The sequence below is a fragment of the Acanthaster planci genome, linkage group LG01 (genome assembly GCF_054643075.1).
Source record: "Acanthaster planci isolate LZ-2023a linkage group LG01, COTS_SCS, whole genome shotgun sequence".
NCBI classification, from domain to species: domain Eukaryota; kingdom Metazoa; phylum Echinodermata; class Asteroidea; order Valvatida; family Acanthasteridae; genus Acanthaster; species Acanthaster planci.
Window position 1 is genome coordinate 28,471,395 of NC_141777.1, and position 15,231 is coordinate 28,486,625.

Here is a 15,231-nt window from a genome sequence, read left to right on the forward strand (position 1 = left end):
CTACCGCCCTGAGTAAGCACAAAGTGAACCACCATGAATGATTTTAATATCTCCAAACACTGAGTAGCCAAAGTTTCCATCATCAATCATACTTACCTGGCTCAGGAGACACCGTGATCAAAAAGGCGGCTCTCCCAAGGCGAGGCCTAGCCATTGCACTCGGGCGGGTTGACCCTTGCGATTCCCCCAAATGTGGGGAACTCGGGAGTACAATTTCTGATGGTGGGGACTGCGTTCGCGCTCTCCCCGCACGATCAAGTAAAAGGAAGGTCTTAAAGCTGCACTTATGTTCAATGCTATAGAGCTGCATTCGAATCCTCAATTGAGCTCATCGCCTGATTGTAGAACAAGCTTTTCTCATCTAAAAAGATGAATCAACACGGCAGTTGGAAAGTAAAACTGGATTGGAGGGTGATTTCAACCAACATCTTTGCTTTTATTTCGTGTTGTTTTCTAAGGGCTTGGATGCTTATATTTTCTAAATAAGTATACCGATTACTTTCTTTCCTACTCACGTATCAAGTATTATTTGTAAAAAAAATTCCGGGGGGGGGAGTTTTCCTTGCCCCCCCCCACCTGGATATACCAAAGACGACTATCAACGCAGGTTGCATAGCATTATTGTACCGTATTTTCCAAGGTTTCCTTTCAATTTTGTTTGAGGGCGTCCATGAAAGAAGAAATTACAATTTCTGACAAAGTTACCTGCTTACTCTAATGACTAACGTCACAATTGTAATAAAACGTATCGTAGTCTTTTATGTTTGGTTTTGAAAAAAAATCAAGGGGAAACGGGACCAACAGGATATCCTAAAAAATCGTCTGATACAATTCCATTCATTAGAGAGTGTAATTAAAAATGAATTCTAGAAGCAAGAATGGCTTTTTGACCGTTTATCCGACGAGGAGCATTTCAAGTAAAAGATTCCCTGCCTGGCGCTTGTAAAAACCATACAATAAATGTTGAAAAAGCGCTTACCTTTGCGGCCTTGTCAAAAGTTGCCGAATTTCCGTACATGGGTCTCATCGGAGTGGTGGTTACCAACTTATATTAAGTACTATAGAGGACACTCGAGCAGGACCAAACAGCTTGGGTACACGTATAAACAAAGGGCAACAGCGAACATGGACTGGCGCGCTTAGTACAACGCACAATATGCACTGATACAACTCTTGCTGTCGATCAAACCTCACTTGGGTTAACGATGATCATGATTTGGAAAAGGCTAAAATTGCAGTGCAGCCTTCTTTTCCAAACGACTGGACTTCTACTAAAAGTGTTACCAAGAATTACAATGAACTTGCAATCTAAGGCATCTCACAATCGCTTCCCACACCTCTTTTATTGACCTTAAGAAACAAACCATTCCATAATAATTTACTTTTAGCTCCACTACTTCAACACGAAGCTTAAATTTGGTCTGCCCGATGTATGGATCTACAGAAAATGTATCCACCTGTGATAGGCCAACCACCACTAGAAAAAACTTCAAGACACTGATAACTGATTGTCTTCTAATGATGAATGATGACAATTTCATCTGGAGAATGACCACAAATAAGCGTTGACACTGATTTGCTACTGTTTTCATGAGCCAGTCTTACACTATGCAACTTATTGATATAAGACGACACAGTAGTAAGGACTTTCGCATGTCAATTTTAATGGGAAACCCGGCCAAGCAGTTCCTGTTAGATATGAAAATTTTCGGACAAAAACCATTTCGTTTTTTTGACTAGTGGTGATTTGAAGGAGATCAGTACTGATATGCTAGAATCACTCATATCCAGGATCATCTTTGAATATTTATTGTAAAAGAGAATATAAAGCAAAGTATTTTTATTTTTATATATGAAACAAAATGTAAACCACACACCAAGTAGATATGTAATTGCTAAATCAATCACTGCTATATTGCATTCAGAGGCAAAAATATTGTCAAAAACTTAGACTGTCTTGCACATCAAATATGAGTTTAACCGACCGATGATTTACCATTTGACTAATTTGTACAAAAGACACTGGGCCTGAGAGTATGTGTTCAGTGTGCACTGCAAAACGTGTCAATTTTAAGGGGAAAACTCCCAGCAGTTGTCGGTTTTGTGTTGGTGATTTAAAGGAGATAAGTACTGATACTGAAGAGAATATAAGCAATATATTTTGACTGAATGATATGGCACATATATGCAACAAAATGAAATCTACACACCAAGAAACATCTTACTGCTAAAGCAATAACTGCTACGCTGTATTCTGGGGCAAAAAATATTATTCAAAAACTCAGTTACATCGTACACCCGTTTCAAATAGGTGTTCTTAGGGTTGCACTGAACCAAATAAAATTAAAAGTGACTAGGGTCAACCCAATTGAATTTTGCTATCAGACAGACGAACTTAATACATACAGTTGCACTGGGTTCTCCCCATGAAAAGAGTGATGTCTGAAACCAAGTCGCTCTGGTGTAGTTCCGAGTGCCTCAAGGTGTCAATCTTTCGCCTGCTAGCACGCCTGGTCGTTCCTAATTGTTCCTGACATTGAACTTTTGCGGTACTTAATTCAAAATTTGCTTTTAATTTGGTTCGGTACAATTCCAGAATACCTGTCTTCACCTAAAGTGAAGTTTGACAAAATATGAGGTTTATTGAAAGATTGTCCTAGATGTGAATAGTTCATCGTAAGACTTACTTGTACAAAAGACACTTGACCTGAGAGCATTTTTTTAACGGTCATAAGAAAAAGATTTTAGTACCCAAAACATTCTAAAGTACTGCTAAGTGAAACGGCAGAATCAAACTCCTGTTGACTATTGCCAGTGGATGTTCCTGGTGAAGCATCAGGCACGAGCCCTGTGAGGGTTAGTCACGTTTAAGCTCATCCCGTCATAAACAGGCCCATCCACTCCCCAATGTCAAGTCCGTTTGGCTGAGGGCAAAGGTCAAGAAGAAACAGAACAATTAGAAATTCATTAAAATGCTTGGCCTCTGACAGCAAAAATGTTAGAGGTACTTCAGGAGGATGCTCCATTTGGCAAACGTATTACCTATTCATTACCTATTTTGTTGTTGCACAGAGCAGTCGGTGTGAGAAAAAATTCATACATGAAGGATTTTACTTTGTTTACAATTGATAAACAGTATCCACAGTAATTTACTTCAGAAAAGGATATTAAGTAGTGTTCACTTTAGGAAGTAGACAATTAAACCTCTTCAGATGTCACCAAATACTAAAGATTTGTTTGTCCAACTAATGTTGCTGGCTCTGGTTAATGTAAAACTTGGAGGCAAATGATGTCGACCCAGTTTACAATCTGCTTCAAGCAGAAGCACTCCCACATCAGTTGAAAAAAGTCGTGTTGTTTGGGAGTGTTCATTTGGTTGGTAGCGATGCGACCGTGACGCCTGGATTTACTAGTCATTCGTGAACCAGCGAAGTTCAGTTTCATCAAAGGAGCTTCCATTGCTAAGCAAATAGCACCCCCTCTTGGTCCAGCTCAAGACCCATCATGCTTGATTACAATTTTTTTTGTAAATCTTGGAAATGTACTCACACCTTTAACAGCAGAACATTTTCCTAGTTCAGTGTACATGCAATCACACAAGATTACTTGTAGTCTCATATTCAGGAGAACATACATGTAATAAACAATAACACTCCTTCACAACCCACGTCGTGTCAGGAATGGGACACTCACTCCTGGTTTGCGCTGAAGACATTTTAAGCCATGGCAGCTTCCACAGCTTTAAATATCTTCTTCTCTTTTGCGTCACTGTCAATGTAGCCATCTCCATTCTGGAACAGCAACAAAAGAAGGCAACTTACAAGCACTTATCTCAGTTTCTTATAGACCCCACACACTTGGTTCTCAGTGACCATTCCTGTCACACAGCAAGGAACCACTGAAAAAAAGTGAGGTGCAAATTTCCGTATTCAGTAAAACTTGCTAAACCATTGCACATGACCATCGGCTGTTTTCGATCGGTATGTGAGGAGATGATCTTTTGAAGCTTTATTTTTTATCACTCTTCATGCAAACCTGTTACTAGCCAAGAGGAAACATGTACGTAGTTGCGTATGACTCTCCTATGGAGAAAAAAATTCACCAAACTTAGACCTAAATGCTTCCATAAAATTCAACTTTAATATTTATGAGGTACCAGTCAGGAAACCAAACAGGATGGTCCCTGCCAACCACTTTAGGTAACGGGAAGATAACTTGCTGATACACTGGGTCAATATTGGGTATACCGGTACCTGCTTTTGGCATGCTGCCAAGGCTGAAATCAAGAGCCAGGAAATGGACAAACTGCAAATGTGCACAGACACACGCTGTGCTGAAATTCAGGTCAACTGTAAAAACTTCTCTGTTGTACATGTATAATAAAAATACATGTGCATGTCCACCAAGGACAAATCTTATCCTAGTACAAGGTGCCTACTAATATAAACAATAAGTGTTAATTATCAGCAATGCATGGTAAGGTGGCATTTATGCAATACTTACAAATATGTCCTGAATTGCCTTTACAGCCTCGGTATATTTATTAATTTCTTTCTAAACCTTGTCATAATCAACTTGTATCATAAGATTACAGCTCACAAGCAGCTATGACAGGAGAAGGGGGGGAACAGGACTAGCAACAATTTGTTTGAAAACAGTGAACAGCGCCTTGTGTCTTGAACAATTCTGCTGCTCCCACAGCAACTATAAAACACTGCACCCTTACCTTCTTGGAATGGACAAGCTGGCCATTGACAGAGACCTCCAAATAACCGGTTATACCGGGGGTGGACTCCCCAATCTACATGAGCGGAGTACAAGTGCAGCAAATCAAACCAAAGGAACACGACATAGACAAGTTTCAATGACGCGTAAAAAATTCACAGAAAGTGAAAAAAGTACTTGAAGTTTGCACTGTCGTCCATTTCAAAATCAACAGGAGGTTTAAAAGATTTTTCAGGACTGAGGCGTGCGCAGCCCTGGAGAGACTGGAGACATATTTGTTTACCTGGGGCTTGAGGCCCCTTGAAATTTATAAGAATAAAGAAGGTGCCACTGTGTTGCCTTGCAGAAAGCTGGAGAAAATGTGGGAAATTTGAAATGCCAAATTTGATGTTACACATACCACACAACTACCGGTCTTTGAGACAAGGAGGTTTCTTTTTTCTTGTACACAATTTGATTCAAGGGCTTTCTTTCACTCAGGCATATTTCAACTACTGAATATAATCTCTGTATGCTGATCACTCTGTCAATTACTGTTGATACTTACAATGTCCATCTTGTTCGCATCAAACTCCTCTAACAGAGCTGTTTTCAGCTTCCGAAACTAATAAAAAAGAAATGACTGTATGTGAGACACTGCAAAGTTAACGGTGTGCCGTTCATGTTGTCAGTGAAGAAGGAATCACGACCATTACTCATTATGAACTAAAGAGAAAACTTATAGGAGAATAGGCAGTGCAAATTTCTGGTGCATGACATTTCCTGTGTGTCACATCATGCTGTCAGAAGCAAAGGGGCAAAACTTGTGTGAACTGTACAGAAAGTGTGAACAAATCTGACATTGAAAGAGGTGACTGTAGTAAGCACACTTAGGAATCCCATGGGAAACCTATCTACTAGAAATTAGCTGAGGCCAGCCCATGAGCACATTCATAATGCAAGAGGGAAGTGGCCACAATTTTAATTGGCTGCTGGTATCAAGTTTCATTATGCTCAGCTGACAACCAATTTATCACTTTTGCTACTGTATTTTTCTTCCAATGGCACACTTACTTTGACACCATACCCTCATCCACCACTGCAACATAAGAAAAAGGGAAAAAAGGTGGGGTAAGTGAGCTGTTGAAATACGGTTCACATGATCACAAAGGTGTAATGGCAAAAACCCTCAGTGAAACACTGCAACCAAAGCAACTTTAAAGCTTAACAAAGCATTAAACATCAATTGCAGTTCAGGGATTTTTTTGACACTTTTTACTTGAGAAGCACAAGAGGTCAGATTGAAACCCAATTCTAGACCCAAAGCCCAAACAAAGCAGATTCAACCTAAACTAAATAAACCAAAGGTGAAAGCAAGAACCAACAACGTCAAAATAAAATCACACCAATTTTCAGTTACAATATGGCCCTCTTTAACATGGTTGATATCTTTTAGTTTACATTAGCAACCCAGGGTGTGATATCCAGAATAGGGTATTAACTTCATGTACGTGCTTGAGAAAGAGACCGACATCATATCAGAGCATCACTAAGTCCTCATCAAGGAGTGACAGACTACCATGCATACCATACCCAACCCAGGGCATGGTTGCACTTGCCAAGCACACACATAAAGAAACTTTGCATAATTTGAGACCATCTTTCATTGCACACCAGTCAGCTTTCCATTATTAAGATGATGCAGCGTTTTAAATACCGGTGCAAGTTTAAAATCTGGTGTACTGCTTTGCCATGATTAAAACTACACAGGTTACAAGTACAGTGAGCACGATCCCCCGTCCTTTGTCCCAGTAAGAGTCTGACTGCAAGTACACATGCATACTCGCATGTATACACTGCACCTGTACATCTTCTACCCTGGGGACCAGTCCTTTCATGAGGAAGAATCCTGTGACATGCAGGATGCACAGGTAGTATCGGTTGAAGACAACCAGGAAAAACTATTGGATCCCTTTCAGGCTGATTAAAGGTACTAATACGATAAACCTCCAAAGAATCATACAAATGCTTACATGTACAATAAAACTGCCTACAGTTAGATATTAAAAGGCCTTTTTCAAAGGTATACTAATTACTATTACACTTTGAAGCAGACTTCCACTGTTGTAAACACTTCTAACTAAGACTTGGGATTTTATGCTGGTACACAGAGAGAACTCCTTATTCTAGACCTTGTCCATTTCCAAGTTAAACACTGGCTTTCCAAGCAGGACACTGGACAGTCAAGCATAATAAGTTGCTGTTATCAATTACAGCGTCAACACATGACCAAAATAGCCTCTGTTGGGAGTACTTAACCTGTATTTTCAACAATAAGGATGACCTGACCCTTCTGCAGATCCAAGAGAAGGCCAACAGAAATCAATATTGAATGCCATTACTCAGCAAAAAAGGCCCAAACTGAAATGAGTCAACAATTTTCAGCAATGAACTGACATGAAGAGGTTGGTTTTAATACAGTATGTTTCACTCTTTTACTGTGCCTGCGTATGACAGGAAGATTAAAAATGTGTATATGTTGTACTGGTACTTTGGGGGAAATTATTTATTTATGTTTGTTTTTAATTTTTCATATATTTACTTTGGGCGACACTTCTTTGGCATGTTTTAACCCTAACAGCCAAGCATATTGTTTTGCTTACAGTACTCAGTACTACAAAATACTCAGTAATAGTCTGAGCCTGAAGGACCTGTCGCTACAAATTACTACTTCTGGCTAGGTTACTTCCATTGTTACTCGTACAGAGAACAATAAAGCCATGCATTTATAGTGCCACAGCACAGTGTGGTACATTGTCTTTTCTATTGTATTTTATGGCTTCAGAGAACAATATGGTCATGTCCTCATCTAACAAGCGGCAGCACTGATTATTACATTTTACTACAAGTAGTAATTTGTAGTATTATGTACATGTAGGGTTGGGCTACTTAAAGTGAGTCAGAATTTTTTTAAAAGGGTCCATGAAGACCTCCGTGGACAAACTGTTATTTAATTGTTTCAAATATTCATTCCCATGCCAATAACCTGATAAGGGATGTAAAAATGGAATACAATTCTCTTTGCTGTGGTTAATTTTACTGACAACTCAAATGACTGTTTTGACAAATGATGGCGTTATTATGGGCGACGCACATTTGGGAACCCACAATCATAGTCAGGCACCCTTTCCGTTTGTCTAGACCCAAGAGGAATACGGACATTGGACATGCACAACTTTATGCGCCCATGAAATGTTTGAATGTAAAGTACATGTCCATGCCCACACACATGGTAAAAGCATGTCCATACGGCACAGCCAACATACAGTATGAGTAAAGTTCTGCATAATGCGTTGCTGTCGTGGAGTACCAAAAAGGGGCACCATGACTCATACATGAGTACACTGAGTGGAAAGGATGGGCTGCTGGGGCCAATTTCATAGAGCTGCTTAAGTACAAAATTTTCTTAAGCGTGAAAAAAAAAACTTGCTTAAAAAAGAAAGGTTACCAGCTCAAATTCTACCTGATTGTCATGCTAACCAAAAGACAGCAAAATACCATCCCCAAACAATACACATCACTTGGAGTTTTGGTTGGTAACCCGATTTATCAAGCAAGGTTTTTCTTTCACTTCAGCAAATTTTGTGCTTAAGCAGCTCTATGAAATTGGCCCTGCAGATTTGGATGCATACCCTTTGTCATTCACGTTTATGAAAGCTCCTCTTTTTCTTTGTTCATAGGCACTTTTGATTTCCCACAGATCTTGGGCGTGGCCTCTGACTTTAGCAAAACGAGTTGTACATGTTGGGAAGAAAACACTGGCTCAAAATGTGAACATATTTTGCTGTAAATCTGTGATATTTACCATATTGTTATGTGGAAAATAAACAAGATTGATTGACTGATTGATTGAACTGCACCGTTTGGAGCTCGCTATCAGTCCTGACCACTTGGCCCTGGTCAGCCTGACTGTCCAAGTTCATCCAAAGTTCACTTTGGTTGGAAAGTTTTGCAGGCTTGTCCAATCTTTATAGGTGTTGCTGAATGGCATGATCTCTAAAACACCCAAAATTTGACTGATACTCTTTCCTGTGCATGTAGGCCTAAGCATGGTAAGTAGTACCCAGTTGTAACGTAATGAAGACCGGCATCCAGCATAGGCTAGGTAAGTAGATAAAAATCTTGAAATAAAACCATTTCAACACGACTCCACATGGATGTTTATGACGTTACAAGAATATGTTAATCAAAGGGACATGAAGGGATGGCGTCAGTTGTGCTGAAATGGTTACAAAAATAAAGCAGAGAATAAACAGTCACACATCATGAACACGGTTCAGAAAAAAAGGGGATTGTATACTTGGGGACCCCCCATTTTTTTGTCATTTTAATCTTGCAAAATTGATAAGTCCCCCCAAAATCAAATTTTGGGGAAATTTCAAATTGTAAATAGTGAGAAATTGTGATTTTCTTACTGATAAACCAACCATGCATATTTGGATATTCCACCATATGTCATGTGTTAAAATACTCACAGTTTTCCTTCATAATTTCCCTCGAAACTCAAAACTCTGCCCTTTTTTGACAACAGTGAGCATGATGTCACAGTTATCTACATGTACATGTACATGATATGTACATTGTACATCTAGGCCTACCACGGTGAATTCAAAAGCTAGCTTTCCTTTCTATATTAAAGGAGCACAGTCCCTAAATTTACAATCCCAAGAAAGAGTTCCATGTACATATTTCTGACAACTGTTATTGAGGGAAGTCAGTGTTGTAAGAAACTCTTTCCAATCAATCTTTGGGAGTTGGCTGGACCAAGGATGCGTAGCCTAACGCCACAGTGTGTGGTTATTAATGCGTGTATGGAGAGCAGAATATGGACCGGAGAGGATGTCTTTGTCACGTAGGCAAGGCCTAGCAGCAGCTAGCAGGGTCCCGAATTGAGAAAAGACTGCCTACTTACCAGTACACAACGGAAATCCTGACCTTCGGCATGCTGGAAATTGCTCCTTATTTTAAAGGGAAGTAGAACAGTTCTTCAATCCTGCGCTTACCTCCGGCCAGTGTCGTACACACAACACACGCGATGCGATTCGACGCGATGCGTGTGATGAGCTATATGCGAATGAGCGATAGATAAAGTCGCCGACCGGGTCAAGCGCGCCCTGCCGTACGTGCCATGGCCTGAGGAGTTTATTCGATTACATTTTCCCGATACTATTCGGTGTCGCTTTATGGTATCGCTTGACGAGGCTGTGATCGTGGCGGGGAACTGTAATACGAGTCTGATGAAGAGGGATGGGATTTGGCAAGACTTTCCAGGAAGCAATCCGGACGTTACCGGATGACGGGGCAAACTACTCGTCATTAACAAACTAATAGTGAAAGGGGTCCATTCAGAGGGAAGTTGAAGCATGAAGATGATTTTCATCCCCTTTCCTCTCTTTTTCATGTTGCTTTTTCTTTCACCTTTTCATGGGGAACCCCGAGTCCCCCATGGCAATACTCACGAAGAAGGGGCTCAGAGTGGCAGATTGTAACGAGATAGAGATTTTAAAAACAACTTCAAAGAACGCTGATAGAATCAAAATCAGTACGAAAAATAGACTTCTCAAAGCAAAATCGAGTCCGTTAAAAAAAGAAAAAAAGTTACATATAAGTTGCAAAAATATGGGTGAAAATGAAAAAGTATTGGATATTATGTGTTACAAAAACACCTGAATTGACTTTGATTTGTCATATTGAACGTAAAGGTAAAGGCAAAGGTAACTTTACCCCATCTTCCATGCGTGTCAAGCCGTCATTATGGATGGATCCCGACTTACCTTTTTTCTTTTTGGGGTGGGGGTGGGGGGATAAAGGCAAGGAAGCAGCGTCCCCAGTGCACTTTTGCATAAACTGAATTAAGCAGCCGCTCAGAAATAATCCTGAAAAAACAAAGACGCTGTCCAGACTAACAACCCCTATTTAAGCACTTAATATCTTCACTCTGACTGATGAAAAGAAAAGTCCTCATCCTTTAACGTCACTTGTTGTGCCTACATTAAAGTGCCCTGCCTTTGCAATTATCTTGAAAAAGTTATTTGCTAGCTTTTACTGCGTGCATCAACTGAAACTCAGCAGAATAAACACAAATATGCAATTAGTTGTGGCCCCCAAATCTGCAAAATTAAGGATTATTTGTCAAGCATTCAAAATATGAAATGCAGCTTTATTGCTAAAATCATCTGTGCTATGGCTTGCGACGAACAAACTACCCTTCGTCATGGGGATTGTGGTCATAGCACTGAAGTCGTTTTACTGGGTATGTGTACTCATCGAAGTATACTGTACGAAATAATCGATTCCAGCGATCACATCATAGGTTGTGGCTTCGTACCCAGGCATGGAGAAACAACACAGCTGGAAGGCACCAGGGTCCGCGTACGGTACGTTTCGTTGTTTGATTTGAATATGAAAAAATCACAAACGTTCCTTTTTCGTTTTTAAATGAGAAAAAGAAAACTATGGGAAAAGACGAAGACGTCGTTTTTTGTTTCTAATATTGAAAATGAAACACAAAAAGCGAAAGTAATCTTGCTTTTAATTTGGCTGCGCTCGTCTATTTGAGGAGGCGTCACGGATGTCTCTGAGCATTTTTCAGATGAACGTTGAAACGTCAGAATGCGAAAATTTCCTCGTGAGCTGCTCCTTTTACTTTCAGAAGCAACGAATTCCTTGTTCCTCTAGTTCAGCCATGATTAATTTGGTGGATTACAAAGACGTTTCTTTCATTGCAAAATGAAAATGGAACTGGTTTCCATTCTTCAAACAGTGGATCAACAGATAAACGAATGAACAAAACGTACAAAGACCATACAAGGATTCCGGTTGCTTCAAAAGTAAGGAGAAGCAAATCACAAGAAAATTTCTTTTATGCTCAAGGACAATTTTCATCTTGAGAAGTGCTCTGACACGTCCTCAAAATTGTGCAGTCGAACGAAATTGGGATTAAAATTCAAAACAAGATATAGGCCCTACTTCCGTTTTTCGTTTTCAACAGGAAAAACAAGAAATGACTCCTCAGTCTGTTTGCTCATTTGCGATTTCAAATAAAAAAAAACCGAACAATTAAGTCTTGTTTTTTGAGTTTCGAAAAACGGAATAGACTTGTTTTTGTTGTTGTTTGTTTTTCGTTTTCAGATCGAAAACAAAAAAAAGAAACATACACGGATCACGGCCCACCGGCGCTGCCGCTGCTCGATTCTCGCGCCAGACTTGATTTTAGCCATATCTGACTGGGGCGGCGATTCCATTGTCTTGGCACCGATCTGGCACTGCAGCATGTGTTAACTGACTTTTGTGGTTTCGTGTTGACAGGATAATAATGTTTCTTTGTCAGATTTCTTTTAGCTCCCCACCGTGTCGTCCACCGAAGAAAATCGAAACATTTCTTGAAACTAAGACTCTAACTTAGAACGTGCCTGAGAGTCTGACATTATTCGGCCGGTGTATAACATGATTAATGATGTCATGTTACTGTTACTGTTACTGTTAGGCCCTAATTGTTAATAACGTCAGTCGTTAATCATTCTAAACAAACTTAAGTGTATACTTTTCACTTGGTTGTCAGTCAACATGTATGTTGGAAAAACAGTAAGAAAAATTCCAACTTGTGAAAAGGCATGCAGCCTGCAGGCTTTAACCTTGATGTTACGACTCCCAATGGACCCGGGGCTCGTCTCTGTCTCTTGCTGCTAAATCTGAATTTTATGGCTTTTATAGTATGTCAATGCAGGGAAGAGGTTGTGATGTCAATGTGTAGGATCCTTCCTTTTAAAACAAAATAATTAAACGGTCAACTTTCGAGTAGGCCCTATCCTGCAAATGCATTCCTGCTCTACTTTTTCCCTGCGTGATTCATCACGTGGACCCATTCTACGCCACGACCAGCGGTACTCATTATATTCCAATCTGTTTGTACTTTCAGTAAAGTGTTACTGCTAGGATGGAGAATTTGAAGTTGTGCTGTTTTCAACGAATGGTAAACCACAAGAGAAACTATTTGCAACCAATGATGAAGCTGATCACCTTCACATTAAAAGCAGGTACACGGACAACCTCGATTGTGTTTTATTACAAAATGAACAGTTTAAAGATTTGGGTGATCTTGGGAATCCTTTTTAATTTGCCACGTTGTTTTCATGTGTATACGATTGAAATTCAAAATTCTCAGGATCTCTGCCTTCGAGCAGATGTAGACAGAAATGGCCATGTTGTTTTAACGTTTTATCTGCAAGAAACTTCGAAATGCACCTAGAGCAAAATCTTTATCATCCATGCTGGAGCAAAAGAAATCGGCATACATGTAGGTTGTATCCAGTGTGAGTTGGAGTGCTGCCTAACTGGCAAATTCATGAAATAAAAACCATGCCTTTCAGCAGAAATTGTCTTTTCATGCTTAGTGCATGAACTGGTACATCCGCACAGTGAATTCCCACCAAAAGATGTTGCTATATCATCTCTTGTTCCAGCCTAAAGGGTCCATGGCATTATCTTGGTGTACCGGCTGTGGGAAAATCGAACTCAGTTGTCTTGTGCGTGGCTTCAACTTCTGATACTAGAATCATCCGAACTAAACTATGGACACAGCTAACCCAAGCCTTTTCTTTCAATTTCTCTAGGAATTGATGCATAGGCCTATTGCCACCTGAGAATCGAACGTGGTGTGGTCTTTATGTAAGAATTTATTCTGTAAGCCATAAAATTAACCAATGGCATTTAACTCATGTTTTATCTGAAGCTGACGTGTGGAGACGTGGAGCCCCCTGGGTGCCCCTACTTGAAATCTCTGCTGAATCTTGAAGCAGCTTATTTTCTTGTGGTACCTCCTTGAACACACGTGTGCACCCCCGGGTGCCCCCGGAAAAATTTATCCCTAGTTACTCCATTGCCTGCTTGCAGAACCGCTTTCTCGAGTAATCATCCGAAGCTGAACTTTGATATCTGAAAACAAATTTCAAAGTAAAACTAGATGGATCAGCGGGCCCGTAATCACTGAGACGTTTCATTCTGATTGACGCAGCGTTTGTTGGGCTGAGGTCGAGCTCAATGAACTATAGCTCCTTCATTGCGAAACAGAGGTGTCAGATATTAAAGGTGGGGTCTGATATGGACGTTTTTGTCGAAAGCTGCATTCCAAAAAAGCGTTTAACCAAGCCACACGTGTTGGTAACCACGTTTTTTAAAATATCAAATACATTATGTTAAGTGTACTGCATTAATGAACCGTATTCTTGAGTCAAAAGTACTGAAATTCAAAACGAAGTTTGCTTTTATTTATAATTTTTTTTTCTGGGGGCAGCAATGAATAATGAACGTAAAGTTTAATGACAACTAGGTGCCTGCTTACTTTGATAACTTGATTTCCATTTGTGACAAATGTACCTTAATTTAAATTCTTTTGCCAGGTTTGAAAAAAATCTATGGAAAATGGGACCAACGGGAATCCTGACAATAGTCTGGTACTATTCCATTCATTAGTTGCTTTTTATTAAAAAATTCAAAAACAAGATAACAATGGATTGTTTAGGAATACAGTTCATTTATTACATGTGGAGCATTTGAAGCAAAATAAATGCTGCATGGCCCTTGTAAACATGTAGTTAGACAAAAAATGTTGAAAAAGCGCTTACTGTTGCCAAAAGTTGCCAAATTTCCGGACATTTGTCCTCCATCAGGGTGATGCTAGGCAATTTTTTTAAAAGAACTATTTAAAGAACACTTGAGCACGACCAAACAGTTTGAGTGTAAACAAAGAGGAACAGTGAACAGGGACTGACGCGCTTGTACAACGTGCAATATGCATTAATAGAGGTTCTCTAGGGTAGCAATATATATTATAAATTTGCTTCCAAAGGTCATAGTTTTAAAAGTACATATATCAGGATGCACTTAAACACATCACATCTATCATGGAAGTTGGAACCTATTGTAACTATACGTTGTAAGCATGGTAGGCCTAAGAAGATGAAATTCTTGAAATAAACTCACTTCATCGCAATTCCACAGGATGTTTATGTGTTTGTTTAAGAAAGGGGGGGGGGTAAACGATATCATATCCCTCCACTTTAAAAAGCAGGGGGATCTCCCCTCTCCTCTCTCCCCTACCGATTGACGCCCAAGGTAATACCTACATTGAAGTGCCCGGCCTTTTCAATTGCATGTAACCTTAAAAAAACAATAAATGAATAAATTAGCCTACAAGTGGCATATGCTAGCTTTTCAAGGGCATGCATCAACTGACTCTGAGCAAAATCGACACAAACATGCAATTGAGTTTGGCCCTTAATTTTCAAAATTAAGGATTATTTGAAAAATTTGAAAAGCAGCATTGTCTCCAGAAACGTCTTTACTGTGGCTAAAAAAGCGACGAGCACCCTTCGTCATGTGGATTCTGGTCACAAGTACTGAAATCGTTTTATCGAGTACATGTACTCTTCGAAGCACGTAATAATCGATTCCATAGCGGTCCTAGGC

At 39.8% G+C, this 15,231-nt stretch overlaps 1 long non-coding RNA gene and 1 other non-coding gene across 2 annotated transcripts; one reads left to right on the forward strand and one right to left on the reverse strand.

The window, feature by feature from the left end:
* Nucleotides 1-88: 88 nt before the first annotated feature.
* On the forward strand, nt 89-250 carry LOC147800645 (U1 spliceosomal RNA). Its single transcript, XR_015428188.1, has one exon. It is a non-coding gene; the product is annotated as a U1 spliceosomal RNA (small nuclear RNA).
* A 1,073-nt stretch (nt 251-1,323) lies between these two features.
* On the reverse strand, nt 1,324-9,857 carry LOC110988915 (uncharacterized). The gene is made up of 6 exons (XR_002599521.2): nt 9,677-9,857; nt 5,779-5,803; nt 5,273-5,329; nt 4,727-4,801; nt 3,694-3,791; nt 1,324-2,924 (listed from the first exon to the last, which is right to left on the reverse strand). It is a non-coding gene; the product is annotated as an uncharacterized LOC110988915 (long non-coding RNA).
* Between the last annotated feature and the right edge of the window lie 5,374 nt (nt 9,858-15,231).